Raw genomic sequence first — 7,905 nt, 5'->3', positions numbered from 1 at the left:
CTCATGGACGGACCAGGAGGAATGTTACCCGGGCACCCTGAGGCGACGAGGGTCCTGAGGCGTAACTGGTGCAAGAGTGAAAAAGAAAAAAGGCCAAGAGTAGGAGAGGACAAAGCCGATGGGCTCATTAGGGGAGGGAGGGACGCTCGCTGCCACTGTGGATGTGGAACTCCCAGACGGCAAAGACCAAGAGCTGTCTTAGGCTGAGGCAGCCTTGGGAACGAGACTTGGTGCTGCTGGGGGTCAGCTGGGGGACACACAGCCTAAAGTTAAGCAGAGTCAACTGCCACACATCCCTTCACTGAATCCAGAAAGTCGAACCCTTATTGTAACTGAACACTAAAAATCGTTAAACCTCTTTCGGTTGATCGATTTGTCCCCTGAAGCCAATTTATACTATGGTAATTCCATCGCTGGCCCTGAATGGGGCTCTGAGCAATTACCACCTGACCTGCTGACCTCTGCTAACGAGGTATTCACGGCTCCAGATATTTCCAGCCAGTTTAGCCCAACTGTTCTTCTTTCCCCAGGAAGAAGCCTGTCAGCCAGGCTATGGGAGCAAAACACCCTACTCCCTTGATGTTAAGAAATACAAAAGGGAGGACTTCCCTGGTGGTCCAGTGGTTAAGACTTTGCCTTCCAATGCACTGGATGCAGGTTTGATCCCTGCTTGGGAAGCTAAGATCCCACATGCCTCACGGCCAGAAAAGCAAAAACATAAGCAATATTGTAACAAACTTAATAAAGACTTTAAATTAAAAAAAAAAAAGAAATACAAGAGGCCATCAGACCTACTGACACTGTATGTACACCACTCGGAGCCCTAAGAGGAGAAGCTGTAACCAACAGCACATTCTCCAACCACATGCCAGACCCTGGGAACCATCCTTGAGGCATTATCACTCTGTTTAAAAAAATCAATCCAAAAGGAAGATGGTGACACATTAAGATCAACTTGTTTTGTATTTCCACAGAGAATATGGAGGACGTGGCTTCTTCACATATATCGTGAGCAAAAATTCAAATGAATAATTTCATTATTTGCATATTTTCAGGTTTTCTCTGATTTTCCTCATTGTTAACATTTCTTAACGTCAAATATCCCACACACCCTCAGTACGCTTACAGTTCTCATATCATGGTACTATGTACTCATTGTATCTGAACAGGAAACTGATGTTCCATAAATAAATCCCATCAGCACAGTCAAATATAGCATGCTCACCGATTCTGCATATTGTGCTTAAATCACAGACTGCTGTGAAAACATATTCCTCCCCTGATAAGACAGGATCCGAGGTTGCATTTGACGGCAGGCACTCTCTTCGCATTATGTTGACCCAGCGCAGTCCATCCTCTTTCCTCCATTGGTTTGAAAACACATCTCAGGACCGTGTCTCACGACAATGTAAGACTCTCCCAGGGGTGTGTGTTAAGTGATGGCACCACGCTCCAGAGGTCTAGCTGGCCTTGGAAGAGAAGATAATTAAGCTGTGGCCATTCCCTGAGGCGCAGAGTGTGTGTGAGTGAGAGAGAGAGAGAGAGAGAGAGTGTGAGAGTGTGTGTGTGTGTGTGTGTGTGTTCCCAGCATGTGTGCAGACATATTCAGTAACATATTCCAGGGGTGACAGTCGGGTTGTGTCAGCATTTCTGTTACCAATGCCTATGCTTACAGTTCTTTATGCAGTCCAAAGTGCTGCAGGCCAAAGCCTGACATGAGGATGTGCTGTGTCTGCCATGTGCTCAGTTGCGTCCGACTGTGACCCCATGGACTGTAGGCCACCAGGCTCCTCTATCCATGGGGATTCTCCAGGCAAGAATACTGGAGCGGGCTGCCACGCCCTTCTCCAGGGGATCTTCCTGACTCAGGGATGGAACGCACGTCTCTCGTGTCTCCTGCCTTGGCAGGTGGATTCTTGACCGTTGCACCACCTGGTAAGTGCCCGAGATGAGGATACCTCATGCAAAAAAACAACAAGCAAGCAGAAACCACGAGGGAAGCCCATTTGCCTTATGAGATAAATACTGAAATTAGTTTTAAAGTACTGTTGGGCTGATTTCTGTGTTTTCCCTTGCCTGTTTTGGTATGAGAGGTGAAAACCCAAGTTTCTTTCATGGCTTCTGAGAGAATCCACACATCTATGACTTTGGTTTCCGATAGCTGCCTTTAGAAGTGAACCCATCAATATTGTGTCCTGAGAGACGATGGGGCCCAGCATCTCCTGCAGCAGGAAGGGCTGAAAAAAAAAACTAGAGCAGGGTCTGTACGAGGGCTCACGGGGCAGATGAAGTTACATAACACATAGGTCAGTGTCTTTTCTTCAAGAGTTGTATAACAAAAAAATTGAGTATAAATTCAATTTTAGCAAGTCAGATTTAATTGATTGTATTCAGAAAACAAAATAGATGAAAGTATCTTACAGTTTATTCTTTACAATTTTAAAGCAAAGCAAACATGGGAGTATTTATTATTAATTTACTTTCATATATCGGATTAAAAAAATCTGCTTACAAAGAGGAAAAAAAGCCAACAAAAATGCAGTATATGAGTACAAAATGCAGTGAAATGGAATGCAAACTGAATAGCTAAGTACCAAGAAGCTGAGGACAAAGCATAAATCAGCTCCAAGGGGGTCAATGAGAGAAGGCTGCATTTCTGTACGTACACACTGCTCTTTCTGAACACTGCCATTCAACATTCCAGGCCAGATGGGAGATGCAGACTGTGCAAATAGAGTCTGACAGCTCACCACAGGAAAAAAAATATTAGATATTTTCATCCTACTCCAGAGGCATGGAAGCCAAAATGTAAACAGTTTTAAAGTCAACTATTGGTAATCCACATTCATAGAAGGAAAGAACAAAGGCACTGATAATCCAAGAATAGATAAATAGAAAGGATGATAAGTTGCCTTTGGAATGCTCTTATTTTGTTAATGTAGGAATACCTATGTTCATGGAACTCACAAATCTGCTGTGAGTATTATAGTCGTGAGGTGGTAGAAATCTCTAGAAATTAAACTTTTTCACCATTTGATTACAGCAGGTGAAAGGATAGAAAGTTAAGTGACAACCTTAAAGACTCAGTCAGATTGATGACTCAAGTTCTATGGGTCGACTCAACTCTTTGTGCAAAGTGTAATTTTGGAATTTGGCATAAAAGCATGGCATGAACCAATAACCCAGTCCATGCTTGGGAATACAGGAAAGTAATTTTGAAAAGTTCTACCGAGCACTCAAATTCCCTTTCAAGCTGTTAAGTTATTTCTTTTTAGTTCACCTGCCTCTTTTTAACCTTTTTTCATTGCCTCGCTACATCTTTCAATAAATGCAGGCTTCTTATTCTCACCTGTCCTATATTGAGCAATTTCTTCATTTCTCTCCTCTCCCCAAGGTCTGCTGTTTCACTTTCATAAGCTGTTTTCTGAACCTTGCTCTAGACATTCTCCTTGAAAGCTTTTGCCTGTGAATGTTTCAAATAAAATCTCAACAAAGTTCCCTCCAGCCCCACTTTAAGTTAGAGAAGCATACATTGCTAAACTCTACAACTGAACTTTTGCTGTGAGTGGCTGGATGGACACCACAAGCTTCCCAGCCAGAATGAAGGCCATTAACTACTCCCTGCTCATGCCAAGTGATGCTGGATCCATCCATAAACCTATTTCCCAAACTTGGCTCATCAAAAATCGAGCCAAGAGCTTCTTAAGGCCCTTCCTTCTACCATGATTCCCACATACCTACAATTAGTGCAATGAACCCTTGGACAGCAAGGTCAAACCAGTCCACCCTAAAGGAAATCAACTCTGAATATTCACTGGAAGGACTGATGCTGAAGTTGAAGCTCCAATACTTTGGCCCCCTGATGCAAAGAAAAAAGAAAAGACCCTGATGTTGGGAAAGACTGAGGGCAGGAGAAGAGGGCGACAGAGGATGAGATGGTTGGAGGGCATCACTGCTCAATACATATGAGTTTGAAGAAACACAGGGAGATAGTAAAGGACAGGGAAGCCTGGTGAGCTGCAGCTCATGAGGCTGCAGAGTAGGACACGACTGAGCAGCTGAACAACACATGTGCTTCAGAGTCAAGCCAAACGGGATTCGGATCCCAGTCTTACCACTTACCAGCTATGGATTCTTGGCAAAGCTCTTAAACGCCTCTGAGCCTTTGTTTCTTCATCTCTAAAATGGGGACAATAAAAAGTACCTCTCTCTTAAAAGGTGCTGTGAAAACAGAGAGAGACAATGTAGGCAGGCCGCTTGGCCTAACAGTTTCCGACTGTTGATTTAATTTTCCACGGGCATTCCCCATCCTCTAAGTTGAGGTGAAGCTTTGAAATTTATGGTCAACATCTAGCCTGAGTGATCCTATTCTGCCCATGTGAAATTAAACTTCCTCTTGATGTTGGATATTGCATATCTATATCTATATAATAGTCTGTTCAGACTTAAAATGTTGACCAGTGCGGCCAGGCACTGCTGAATACAGCAGAGGGGGGTAGGGCTATTATGACAGGAAGAGAAATGAACAGTACTTAATGAACTTCCATTTCAATTGAGCAGGGTTTTTAATAAAAAAGAAAAAAAAAAGGGAAAGCTTTTTATAAATTCTTTGCTCAGCAACAATAAAAAAAGGAAAAGAGCACTCAGCTGGGAACAATAGCTACTCAGCTCATAAAAATCATTAGAAGGAACATTTTCTTTGTCTACCAAGTCCAGCAATTTCACTGGTGGGCAGTGATCCAGATCACTAAGATTCCACCTAAAAAATGAGCCCAGAGAATCAAGTTTTCCAGCTAGTATATTAACTAATCTCCTAATGTGTCTAACTCCACTGTAAGTATGATTCTGTCTCATACTTCATGGCCTGTTTTTGACAAGCGGATGATACTGACCTGGTGCTAACAGGACATGCCCTTTGGGCTGCCTTTCCATCACGAGGGAGGCTTGGTGCTGACGCATCTCGTCTACTCCGCTGCTAGCAAACCCTCCTGGCTGCCAGAGGCCTTTGTTCAGGGGGTGCTGGGTGAGGTGCAGAGCGCTTGTGGATGGCGCAGTTCCCCCTGTGAGAAATGAGCTGGCCTCCTTGGGTACTTCACTTCTCACTGCAGCCTCTGGAGTTCTCCTAAGTGGGTGGAGTCATAGAAACTGTATTTTTGACATTATCAGCCTGGCTGATTCATCTTCCCCCACAATGTCATGAAGCTACCTTAAGCTAATCACCAAATGTGTTGCAGATTCATCATTGCAAGCTCTTTCAAGGTCCCCCATGACAACCAGAGGATTTCTATACTTGGGATAAAGTATGTTATTTCTTATGACCCTGCTGGGTAATCACAAACATACCCAATCATACAAGTCTTAGTATTTCTTAATTCAAAAGCATTGGGAGAGGGGGAAAACTTCTCTAAGAATCTATTCTTCCTTCTGTTTGAGAATCCAACACATTTAAAAAATGAGCCAATTTTGTATTTTCATTGCCTGATATAGTAAATATTCTATTTGCTGAATAACCAAAATGCACTTCAAACCAAAAGAAGGAAATGATTGGAAAATGAAATAAAACAATGTCTCCAACAATGAACACACTTTTGTCCTTATTAAACTTCTACTTTTGACTTCAAGCTGGAGACTGGCACCATCAACCATACCATAAATGGCATTCTGTGCCCCCTTTAGTTAACTATCCGCCTGACTTACACTTTCTCTGGAATCTGGGAAGTAACTGCCTTGTTTTCAAAAGGTCTTTCCTGCTCTCTCAAACTACATCTAAGATGTAAGAATAAACAAAAACTGCAACATCAACAAAGAACTTAACTAAGAAGAATCTGCAATAACAGCAAATATATAAAGGCAATACTTACTGAACATACGTAACCATTCAAATAAGCTTTCTACAGATAATAAGGTGTTGAGGATGGGTAGCTGCTTAGCCAATTTCATAAGTATTCTGACATTTATAAGTATTCTGAGACTTACTACTGAATAAATATCTACCTAAAATAAGAGTTGTATCACCTGAAACTACACCAGTTGGTTGAACTTAAATTCTGTATTGCTGGAGAATTTTTTAAAGGCAATAAAGGCAAAGCCTTAGCTGATTTGATTAAGGGGTGGGGGGTGGAAATCCAGACCTGCTACATATTAAAGTGATAATCACTCAATGGTCACTAATTCTTTCACAATTTTCTATATGTCTTCTCCTTTGGAATCTTGGGGGGCTCCATGAGTTTTCCATCAAAACTGCTAGTTTTCAGACTCAGGCTGAGTTTGAAGCTTCCACTTCCTGTCTCTTAGACTCCAGCTGCTGTGATGCGATGACACCTCTGTACAGAGGTGCAGAGGCTCCAGGCTGACACCCCCAGTTAACCTCCAAGCCAACAGTTCCAGTTGATGCTTCATGAATGGAGATGAACTGTCTCTACCATGCATTACTTAAATGGCAAATTCAAGAGTAAAATCAGTGATTACTGGAACGTACACCAAATCTTAGTTCAAGGTATTCTCACAGAGGGGATAAAAGAAGCAATAATTGCATTTCTCGAGCATTTGCTATACGACTAAATGCTTTATACAAACTTATTCCATATAACAACCTTTTTAGATAGGGTTATTATTTTCTCTATTTTACAGATGAGGCAATTAAAGCCTTGCAGATTAACTGCCCCAGATCATGCGAGAGGAGGATAGTACTTAAAACCAGATCTGTCTGATTTTGGGGCACACACTCAGCAGATAAATGAGAACAGAATGAAGGAAATTTCAAGCTAATGCTGGAGACTTAAATTTTCATGAACACAGTGTGGACTAGAAAATGATATCAATTAACAGGTATGTTCTTAACATACCCCAATATTGCATAGCATAACTTTCAAAAGTAGTGGTAACATTTTTTGAAGCATAGTATTCAAAAAACATTTTTTTTAGTACTTACAACTTTATGATGTCTACAAAGTCCCAAGTGCTCCACACTTGGGAAGGTTACAAAGACGAATGATAAGATTCTTGCTCTAAAGGTTCTTGTACTTTTGTAGAAGAAATAAGTCACGTTACACAAAGAGTTGTTTCACAAGGTACCAAACGTGAGGAATAAAGTGCTACGGGAATATATTCGTTCATCTAACAAATATTTATTGAGTGTCAATGTAGCGGTGACCAAGACAGATACGGTCCTTGTTTGCTGAGAGCTGACAATTCATGGGATTACTTTTGCTGGAAGCACCAGAAAAGGAGAGACAGACATTTCAGCTTGGCCTTGAACTATTCCCAGGCTTTGAACATGTGGAGATCTGGCTATCAGGAGGGCATTCAAGGTACAGGGGTAGCAGTGGACAGGAAAATATACTAAAGCACAAAAAAACTGTGACACACATGGGGATTTTAAAGCAAGAACCATATTTTAGTGACTCTGAGAATCAATTTTAAGTCAGGTCATCCATTATTTTATGTACCAAAGGAAAACACGGTTAACATTTAGAGCAGTGGCTCTCTACCTGGGGCAATTTTGCCCTCCAAGGAACATTTGGCAACATCTAGACACATTTTCAGTTGTCACAACGGAGGGGGCGCTCCTGGCCTTTCCTAGGTGCAGGCAAGGGTGTTGCTAATCATCCTACTGTACACAGGAGAGCACCCCACAGGAGGAATTAGCAGCTCAACGAGTCAATATCACCAGTGCTGAGAACTCCCTAACTACAGGATATCATAAAATGAAAGCTGCATCTAGATTATTACAGAAGCATTTTAAGATAGATGGAATGCAGTAACCTGGGATGAACTCATCGTTGTAAAGGAGTACAAGAAAATAATGCTGGTATTCTGACTCTGCCTCTTTTCTCCCTTTTAGAATAGTAAAGTGATGATGACCAGGGGCTGTGTTGAGCAAAAAAAGAAAAAGAAATTGAATGC

Source organism: Muntiacus reevesi, chromosome 11 (genome assembly GCF_963930625.1).
Source record: "Muntiacus reevesi chromosome 11, mMunRee1.1, whole genome shotgun sequence".
Lineage (NCBI taxonomy): Eukaryota > Metazoa > Chordata > Mammalia > Artiodactyla > Cervidae > Muntiacus > Muntiacus reevesi.
The sequence above is the reverse complement of the archived record's forward strand: the minus strand, read 5'-3'. Positions refer to the sequence as shown.